Source organism: Felis catus, chromosome D2, assembly GCF_018350175.1.
Source record: "Felis catus isolate Fca126 chromosome D2, F.catus_Fca126_mat1.0, whole genome shotgun sequence".
Lineage (NCBI taxonomy): Eukaryota > Metazoa > Chordata > Mammalia > Carnivora > Felidae > Felis > Felis catus.
The window spans coordinates 67,762,508-67,773,272 of NC_058378.1; positions in this window are offsets into that span (position 1 = coordinate 67,762,508).

Below are 10,765 nucleotides of genomic sequence, written 5' to 3' on the forward strand. Positions count from 1 at the left end.
ATTCATAATCATGATGGCTCACATTTATTGAGCTTTTTCTATATGACAAACACCCTGCTAAATCCTTTGTGTGCATTACCTCTTCATTCTCACTGCAATTTGATGAGGTAGATACTGCTATTATTCCCTTAAATTTTTTTTTTTAATGTTTACTTATTTTTGAAGGAGAAGGAGAGACAGAGCATGAATAGGGGAGGGGCAGAGTGAGAGGGAGACACAGAATTGAAGCAGGCTCCAGGCTCTGAGCTGTCAGCACAGAGTCCGACACAGGGCTTGAACTCACGAGCTGTAAGATCATGACCAGAGCCGAAGTAAAGCGTTGGATGCTTAACCAGCTGAGCCACCCAGGCACCCCTATGACTCTCCTTTTATAGATGAGAAAATGGAGGCAAGAAGGTTTAAGTAAATTGCCCAAAATCATACAGCAAGATCTATAAGGGAAACAAGACTTGTTTGGTGTCTTGGTGGTCAGACATCAGAGCCAACCACTCTTAGGTACTGAGTTCCCTGCTTCCCCAGTGACCTGCCCAGGGACATTTTGCCACCCCCTTAACACACACAGTTCCACTGATATTGTACACTTGGAAAACCTCTGGGTTTGGGGCCCCATGTCTCCCTGTTCCTTTCTGTACATCAGGGCCTGTGACTGAAGACCACAAAGCGTGTTGATCGGTGTGGGTTAGTGGAGAGAGCACCGGACTGGGAGCCAGCACACTTTGCTCTCATTCCAGCTCCATGGCTCACCAGTCATAACATGTTAGTTAATGTCTCTGGGTTTGTAGTTTCTCAATACCTAAGTCAAGGGGATGGAATTAGATCATCTCAAAGGCTTCTCTAAGACCAACATCCTGTGAGTCTTTGAATTAGTGACCTTGCCGATAGAGAGCTAATAATTACCTAACTTGACAAGACATCTAAGATTTATTTGCTTTGGTAATATTTATCAAAACCACAGAGCTTAGCCACTCACTTTATGCTCATATCTCTTCTCTGGCTTCCTGTTTATCCCAGAGGTTATCTTTTCAAACTGCCCTTTGGGCTTATAAAATTTCCTTTGTGTTCACTATGTATTATTAAGTGAACAAAAAGCAGGTTACAAAACTGTATGTATCCCATTTTATCACAAAAACAAATGTGTGTGTCTACTTACATATATAGAATACATATACTGTATATTCAATATATACAATAAAATACATAAACATGTAATATAATAGATTTATATTACATAAATATATAAATATAAGTGTATGCACACATATATATATATTTTTTTTTTAATGTTTATTTATTATTTTGAGAGAGAGACAGAACGTGAGCATAGGAGGGGCAGAGAGAAAGGGAGACACAGATTCCGAAGCAGGCTCCAGGCTCTGAGCTGTCAGCACAGAGCCCAATGCAGGGCTCAAACCCACAAACTGAGTTCATGACCTGAGCAGAAGTCGGACTCTTAACTGACTGAGCCACCCAGGTGTCCCATATGCACGTTAATTAATTAGTTTTATTTTTAATTTTATTAAAAAAAATTTAATGTTTATTTTTGAGAGAGAGACAGAGACAGAGACAGAGTGTGAGCAAGGGGGTGCAGAGAGAGAGGGAGACAGAGAATCCGAAGCAGGCTCCAGGCTCTGAGCTGTCAGCACAGAGCCCGGCTCAAACCCACGAGCTGCGAGATCATGACCTGAGCCAAAGTCAGCCGCCAAACCGACTGAGCCACCCAGGCACCCCTTAATTTTATTTGAGAGAGAGGGAAAGACAGAGAGAGAGAGAGAGAGAAGAGAAGAGGGACAAAATCTTTTTTTTTAAATATTTATTTATTGAGGGGAGGAAGGGCAGAAAGAGATGTATGTATGTTTATATTAAGGTTTAAATTTTTATAGTTCAAAAGGATGTACATCAAAAGGTTAGAATGACTTCTTCTGGATGGCGGAAAAACCAGTGATTTCCATTGTATTTTTTCATTGTATGTTTTTGTCCTTTGCAATTTCTGTCCAGTGGAATTGCTTATACTTTTAATGCTTATTGCTTATAAGCACAGTAGCTCACAAACCAATGAATAATGTCTCCTTTGGATTCAGAATCTTCTCGTCCCTTTAACTTTGCCTCTGGTGTCTTCTCCTGTGTTGATTACATATCTTTCTGTCTTAAGTAACAAGACAAGGGGAATGAGGTACTTGATACACAGACAGAGTAATCAAGGAATCAGCCTTCTCTAGACCCAGCTTTTTGGCTGTCCCCCCCACCGCACCCCCTTCATTCACTCTCCTTTTCTCTCATGTCCATATGGACTAACATTTTCCCCAAAAGGCCTTCCTACTTCCAGTTTCTCCTTCTACAATCAATCTTGGGCACTTCCAGCATTCATTCACTCATTCATTCATCAACAATTATGCATAATTAGTATAATAATGGAATAAGTGTGTAGTGTCGAGATAAGAACTGAGGTTCAAGTCCTAGGTATACTAGGATCATGTGAAAAGCCCTTGGAAAACTATAAAGTCTGGATCAGTGGGAACTGTCATTGCCCCGGTCCTGTACTGAGCACCATGGGGAAATAATAATGAAGAGACTCTGCCTTTAAGGAGCTTAAAATTGTTTAAGAGGATCAAGGTCTAAAATACAAAGGGGGAAGAAGAGGACAGGGAGAGATGCAGAGATAATATTCATAGACATGAGAACGAACAGCTGGGTTCTGCAGAGGAGGAAGTACGAGTCAAGAATCACCATGAGGTTTGGGACCAGGATGGCCGGGAAAATGGTGGCACCATTTGTCCATTTCTCAATCTACAAATACACAAATACACATTGTTCATCTATTCCACAAATACACATTGAGCATCTGCCACCAGCCCAGTACGGTCCTAGGTGTTGAAGATGGAGCAGCAAACAAAATAGGTGACAGTGCCCCACCTACCCCATTCTGCTTACATTCTATGCACAACTAGAGAAAAAGGAAGTAAACAAGTACATAAACAAGATCTTTTCCAAAGGTGATAAGTGCTATGAAGAAAATAACACTGGGTGTGTATCAGAGAGCAACCAAGGGAGGTGACATTTGGGCTTATGTGTCATTAGCTGAAATAGAAGTAAGGGGCTGGACTGAGGAGGAAAATGGTGAATTTCATGGTAGCATTGCTGACTCAGAGATGTTAAAATTCGCCTCTCGATGAAAATATTTTAACCTCTTCTCAAATTCTGCATCATATCATTCTCTGGCTCAGAAACATTCAGTGGTTTTCATTGCCCTCTGGACAGAATCCCCATTCTTTAGCTGGGCATTCAAGGGCCTTCACAATCTCACCCAGCCAGCCCATCTGTCTGTCTCTCCCTTGTCCCCGTCCTCATGTGAACCTTCCATTCTGGCCTCAACGACCTCTTCACTGTCTCCATTGAGGCTATGTGCCTTTACATCTTCCTACTTCAGTCCTAAGAAAGTCTCCTCTCCTAAATTCTCTAGTCTATAATGGTCCTACTCTTCTTGGAGCTCAGCCCTTTTCTCTGTCTGTCTGATCTTCTACATTGTTTAAATGTCTCATAAGTAAGCAAGGGTCCAACTCTCCAATAAGAACGCAGTCTCCCTGAGGGAGGGGCTCGCCCTTGCATGATCCTTTCTCCATTGGATTTGCTCTGGTAAACCTGCCCAGAAACACATTAAGTAGCTCTACGGATCAATTATCTTGCATAAACATGCAGAGGGAAAGACAGAATAAGAAGAATCCAGAAAACCAAAGAATTTCCTGCCCAAGTTCCCAGAGCCAGGAGATGACAGGATTCACTGTGGTCAAGTGTTCAGAATCAATCAACAGGGAGTCATTCAGTTTGCTAGAGAAATTAGAAGTCGGAATGAAAGCCATCCAGGGATGAACCTACTTGGCACTGTCTGCCCTGAGCCAGAGAGTTCTCGAATTCCTCCCATCCCTCCATCCATAAGACCGGCAGAGTCCTGGTTTCTGGGATAAAGTAATCCACCACCCCTCTTCAAGTCTTCTCACCTCACTGTCCTCAATTTTGTCATAATTTCCTCCTTTTAACCTACCGGGGATGGGGCTAAAAAGCAGGATGATGGGGAGCCAGCGGTCCCCCGCCCTTCCCTCTTCCCCTTCAGCAGCATTTGATATTGATGTTCAACTTCTGGTGCTTTGAGGATGTCGGTGCAGGGGGAGGTTAGGAGTGGGACACGTGACTGTCAGGATGGATGTTTGGGATGAAAGTCCGTGCTGTAAACACGTATTCATCATGACACTCCTCTGTGTGTCTTTCATCTGGGCAATCTCAAAGCCCTGGACAAATGGTAATTAATTTTCACAGCAGCTCCACAGGGGGATGCAGGGCTGTCTGCCAAGGGCCGGAGGGGCATTTTCCCAGCACCGCTCTGCCACCCCTTACTGCTCACTCCCAGCTGCTGTCTACCCCCAAGGTGACCATGCCAGGTGGATAGGGTGCCTAGCTCTTAGACTCCCTCCCATGACTTCTCTGCCTAGAAGGCTGCAGAGGGGCAGATGGAGACTCCCAACCACCCTCCTGCCCCCACCTCTACCCTGCTTTCCCAGAGGGTGACTAAGAGTGAACGAGGGCAGGAGTGGGAGCATTTCCTGCTTCCACTGGCAGGCTGGGGCCAAACAACTAGTTAGTTGACTCAGCAGGAACCACAGGGCTCCAAAAATACAACTGCTTCTGCCCAGTTCCACGTTGGGCTCCCTTGGCCCTTTGGTCACAGTCACCTGCTCCTCCTCCCCCTCCTTCCTATCCCAGAGGAGTTATCAAAGTGACATTTGCCTTAATTCTGATTATAGAAGAGCTATAAGCTCATCGTACAACACTTGGAAAATACAGAAAAATATAAAGGAGAAAATTGTCTTATTAATTCCATAATTCCACAGCTTCCCAAATAGCCACTGTTGAAATCTTGTTATATTCCCTTTTTTATTTTTTCTGTGTTTTGGGTTTTGGTTTACAGACTAATACATACTCGTGGTAAATTCTTAATATATATCATAAGATTATATATTCTCTCTCTCTTTTTTTTATATGTATAAGATAGGACAGAAGGTTATAAAGTGAAAAGTGAAAGTCCAACCCAACTTTCTATTCCCACCCAAGAGGAAACTACTGTTAAGAGTTCTTGCGTATCCTTCCTTCCAGAAATTGCCTCTTTCATGTACAAGCATGCATAGACATGCTCATTTTCACATGGCTGAGGTCATACTGTAGAAATAATTTAGCCTTTTCTTCACTTCACATGCATGCCTGGGCATCTTCTGTTCCATTAAAAATTATTTATTAAACAACATTTTTATTGACTGCCTAACATTTTTTTCTTATTGGGATGCCACAGTTTGTTTAACCTGTCCCTTACTGTCGAATATTTATGCAGGTGAGGGATGGGAAGAAGGAAGTAAGTCAGAATAGGGTGTCGGGAGGAGGAAGCAAGCTAAGATCTATTGAGGTTTCTACTGTGTGCCAACCACTTTTTCTGTCTTCCCAATCACTTGGAGTGAGAGTTTAGATACTATCCCCATGCTGCAGATGAGGAAATGGAGGTTTCAAAGAGGTTAAGGAAGAATTTGCTTGTAAGTAAGAGAGCCACGGTTTGAAACAAGATTTGTCAATTCCAAAGCCTGTGGTGGTTCTATTTTGCCAAGATGCCTTGGAAAAGTTCCAGGGTTTAAGGTTTCCCACTGCATGGCATGGGGATGGGAAGAGTCCTTCATTCATTCGTTCTCTCATTCATTCCAATAATACTGATGTGCCAGACTTGAGGGACTCAGGGGGAAAAGGTTCAGTGCTGGTCCTCTAGAAATTTACAGTGGACGTGTAAACAATCATGACCTGCCATGGGTCCCCTGGGGATCAAACCTGGGGTTCTTCTCCCAGATTCCAAAGTTCAAAAGTTTCTGGGGGAGGAGACCCTATGCTGAGTCAGTTCTCTGGCATCAGTCAGGAAGTGCCGGTGAGGCCCGAAACGCCTCTGCTTCCTCTCCTCCCCAGATCCCATTGCACTGCGGTCACTGGAGCCCTGGGTTGACTCCTCCCTGACCTGGCTTTTGCCTTGAGCTTCCGGCCCTTCAGGGATGGCCTGGCAGGCTCCCATGGCAGTAAAGTGGGTGGTGGGTCCCTAATTTCTGAGAAAATTTTCAAAACGATGTTTCTGGTTTGTTATCCAGAAGTTCAAGAAATGTTTGTCATACTCCGGGGAAGAGTGGGTAGCACAAAAGGATTGGTTAAGCTGCTTGGGCTCTGGGTGGACAGATGTGGATGGGAGCCCTGCTTCCACCATTTGCTCTGGAACTGCTGGAAAATCATTGAAAATCAGTCAGTGCTCTTGGTAACAAGCCACAGAAGCAGACCTTGACTATTTTAAACAAAGAAATGAATCAAATGCAACAGAATTGCATTTGGAGTTCAAGAGGGGCTCGTCTTAGGAAAAGACGGAAAAGAAATGAAGCCCCCCCCCCCCTCAAGGCACAGAGGAGCAGGAAGCACAAAACGGTCCGTTGGCCAAGAAATGTCTAATCAGGATGTTGAGGCCACTGCAACCAGGTATCACAGCAATTGGAGTTCTGACCCTTCAGCACTCAGAGGCCCAGGGCCCAGGCCTCAGGCAGGAGCATCCAACTTGCTGCCCCCTTGGTCCTGCACCCAAACCTACTGCCAGCTTGAGGTAGGAGGATTTGCTCCTGGACCTCAGGGGTAAAAGTGGGGGGTGGGGGGGGGTGCTCCCTTCTTTCAAGCTAACACATAAGGGCAAGTCTTGTATGCTAGCCAGGGACCTTTGGATCTAGGACAGCCAAAAACTCAATGTCCAGGACACCCCCTAATAGCTCAGAGCCTTTGTAAAATAGATACATTAATAATGTCCACTTCACAAGATTGCTATGAGGATTTTTTTTTTAACATTTATTTGTTTTTGAGAGACAGAGAGAGAGAGAGCACAAGCGGGTGAGAGGCAGAGAGAGAGGGCCATAGAGGATCCCAAGCAGGCTCTGTGCTGACAGCAGAGACCCTGAGTGGGGCTCGAACTCATGAACCATGAGATCATGACCTGAGCCGAAGTCAGACACTTAACCGACTGAGCCACCCAGGCACCCCTGCTACGGGGATTTTTTTTTAAAAAGCAAGTAAAGTGCTTAGGACACTGCCTGATACCCAGGAAATGCTGGTTTACTATTATTGTTGTTGTTGCAATTATTATCATCTTCAACATCATCAGCATCCACTTTCTCTCTTTTAAAGTAGGGACAGTTTCTACTATAAAGTAATATAGGCCGTAGATAGAAAAGTTGAAAACTACTGAAAAGTGGAAGAAAAGGAAATCACCTACGACCCACAGAAAACCGCTGTCAACATTTTGGTGTTTCCTCCCAATCTGTTTTGTATATATTGGTTTGGGTTCTTTCATTCTTTCTTCCCTTTTGCCCTTTCAAACAGCTGTGATCATCCCGTGTGCACGGTTGTGCCTCCGCCCTCATAGTGTATGTATTTCCTTATGTTGTTAAAGACTTTCTGTGATCATCGTTCGTAAGAATGGCAAAATAGCCCGCGGAGTGGATAGAATTATTCCCCAAATGTGGCTCCCACTGCCTGGGGAAGGGGGAGAAGAAGGGAGTGGCATGCATTTATAAATTATGAGTGTGTTTTCAAAAACCGCTTCTGATTCTGGGATGCTTCTCTGGAATACTAACTGATGCTTGACGGACATCAATTAAGCAATTTGCTCCAAGAAACTTAGGAGTCTGTCTCTCAAAATCCCCACCATTCTGATGCAGGTCAGGGGGCTCATGGCACCTCATTGTGTTTTGACCAGACATTTTCACTGCTACCAAGAGTATGAGTCCCACAGTCCCACTGTCACCTTGACACTGCTGGCCTGCCCACTGCTTTCTCACGTTCCCAATATGCTCAACCACTGATTAGACCAGGTAGTTAATCGTGCCTGTGAAATTACCTGCCATTAGTGTAGTGGAAAGTGCCCAAGCTCTGCCTCTTGCCACCCTGGGACTTGGGGCAATTTGCTTACATCTCTCAACCTCTTCTGAAAAATGAGGAGAATCACGTATAAATTTGCTTGGACAGTAAGTTTTTCTTCTTCCTTTCATCCTCCAGAGTTTCCTATTCTCCCTCTCTCCCATACTCACGGCCCCCCTCCTGCCAACTTCCAGGGCACTTGTACTGTGGGTCTCAGGCTGGGTTCCAGGAAGTGGCTCTCACCTAAGAAGCAGGTGGGGGTCATGTGGCCCATCTCTCCACCGGGGGTGACTAAAATGCCAATGATGCTGATTATTTGGACTTCCTGGGCAGGGCCTGGCACCCGCCAGTGGTGAGGCTTTGGAAGCAGCAGTAATTAATATTTTGCAGTGTGATTCTGATCGCCCTGTCAAGGAGGGGGTCCCACCCTGAGCTGGGAGCCCCATGGGAACTGGCCAGGCTGCATTCCCGGGGCCGCAGTTGCGCAATGGGCACCCAGCCAGGGCGGCTCCGGGGGTGGGGCGAGCAGAGGATGCGCCTGAGAGGAGCTGGGCTCCCCTTCGCCCAGAGGGGCAGGGGCGGAGCGCTTACCTTTACCGGCCAGTCTCTTAGGCCGGGACACCCACGTGCTCCTGAATCCATCCTGGGCCTGCCCAGAGCCCTACCCTGGGCTGCCAGGTAAGGCTGAGGCCTCATGCGTGAGGGAAGGGAGCAGAAAGGTTACCTGAGAAGGGCAAAGGGGAACGAAATATTCGTCTTTCCCCTTCTTGCCTTTCCAAAGCACTATTCAAATCTCAAAGATGCAGGGGGCTTCGGCGGGTAGCTTGACCAACTCTCATTTCGTGCGGGAGGAAACTGAGGCCCAAGGCGAAGTGAATTGCTCTACCCCAAGATTCTCTAAGAAATGACCCAGCGAGGAAGAGTGGCCAGAGCTTTTGGAAGCACTGTCCACGACATTGTTTATTGGATGTGCTGCTATCAATGACTCAGAAAAGCTCTCCCACCCCCAAAGTCTCCTCCTCCTCCCCAGCACCTGAGATTCCACCTCACTTGCTTTTCTTTAAAGCTTCTGTGCCAATGAAAAGTTAAGCTTCCCCTGGCAGGGATCACTTCCCATGTCAGTAGAACGTAGTTTCTGTTCCTTTTTCCGAGAGCAGGTGCAACGCAGGGAGAAAGGAGAACCTAAAACTTCACAGGGGCAGGAGGAGTCCACATACGGCTTCCAACTATGGTACTTGTCAGTTTTCAATACACCCACAGTGGCAATCTCCAGTCGCTTTCCTGACAGTGCTGTGAGGTGGGAAAACCCTTGACTGTCATTCTCACTCATCAGATGAGGAAATGGAGGCCCTGTGAGGTCTAGTATCTTGCCCAAGGACACACAGTCAGTAAGTGGCCAGGTGGGATTGCAATCTTGGGGCTCAGCTGCTCCCTAGAGCCCAATATAAGGGTGTAATGTTAGTATTTGTGTTGACTGGTTTATAGAAAAGTGTGGGTTTGAGGTTTGAGAGGGTGTGGAGTAATCCAACGCAGAATGCTTGTTTTCCCTTCTTTGAGCTTCCTAGGCAAATATCACTCCATTTTCCAGGGGGAAAACCTACTGCTCAGAGATTTACTAAATTCATTCAAGTGTGAGTACCTCCAGAACAAGGAACTAGGCCATGCCCATCTCTTTATGTCTGATCTGTAATTTTATCTGTGAATATTTCTTGAGTGCAGAAAAAAATCCTTCTAGATCATCGAATACGACGTGTACATTACAGTTGAGAAAACTGAGGTCTACAGAGTTGAGGGATATGCCTAGATCACATAATTTGTGGCCAAGCCTGGACCTCAAAGCTCTCAATTCCCAGTCTAGTAGCCTTTCCATTTCATTCATTCATTCATTCATTCATCAAACCTCTAGGTAGTATTCTGGGGCTCTGGGAAACAAACAAACAAACCAGGGAATAGTGTGAGGAGACTGGGGCATTTGTTTTGAGTACAAAAACCTAAGAGGAAAAAAAAAAAACCCAAAAACCTAAGAGGATTCTGCCAAAAAAATTCAGTGACCATGATAAATAATGTTTTTTTAATGTGTATTTATTTATTTATTTTGAGAGAGAGAGAGAGAGAGAGAGAGAGAGAGAGAATGCAAGTCTCTGCACACAGGGGAAGGGGCAGAGAGAGAGGGAGAGAGGGAATCCCAAGCAGGTTCCGCCCTGTCAGCCCAGAGCCTGACTCAGGGGCTCGAATTAACAAACCGTGAGATCACGACCTGAGCCGAAGTAAAGAGTTGGACGCTTAACTGAGTGAGCCACCCAGGCACCCCAAGATAAATAATATTTTAATACAATATTAAAAAAAATCAAATCAGCAAACTGTGGCCCATAGACCTGAAGCCTATTTTTATAAATAATTAATACTGAATCCCAGTCTCTGTTTTGAGGACTCCACAATTTCATCCAGGGAGACAGGCCCAAGTGGAATATTTATTTAATTCCCCAGGAATGTCCTCAGACAGCAAGCGGGGGATGAGGGAGGAGAGTTGGAGGCCAGGAAGGAAATGTGCAGCAGTCCAGATGTATAACACCACCGGGTTTATTGAGGGAAATTGCAACAAAGTGTGCTGGTCTAGGAGAGACGGGGTCAGGAGCCAGGGGAGGGAGTGGAGACTGACCAGGTCTGAGAGATTAGGGATAAAGGAGGGAGCGATTCTCCCACCAGGCTGAGAATGTAAAGAATCTTAGACTTTACACCCTAGACCTCGAGAGCTCCCCTCAGCCTAACCCTGAAACTGAGGGGATCAGACCCAAACCAG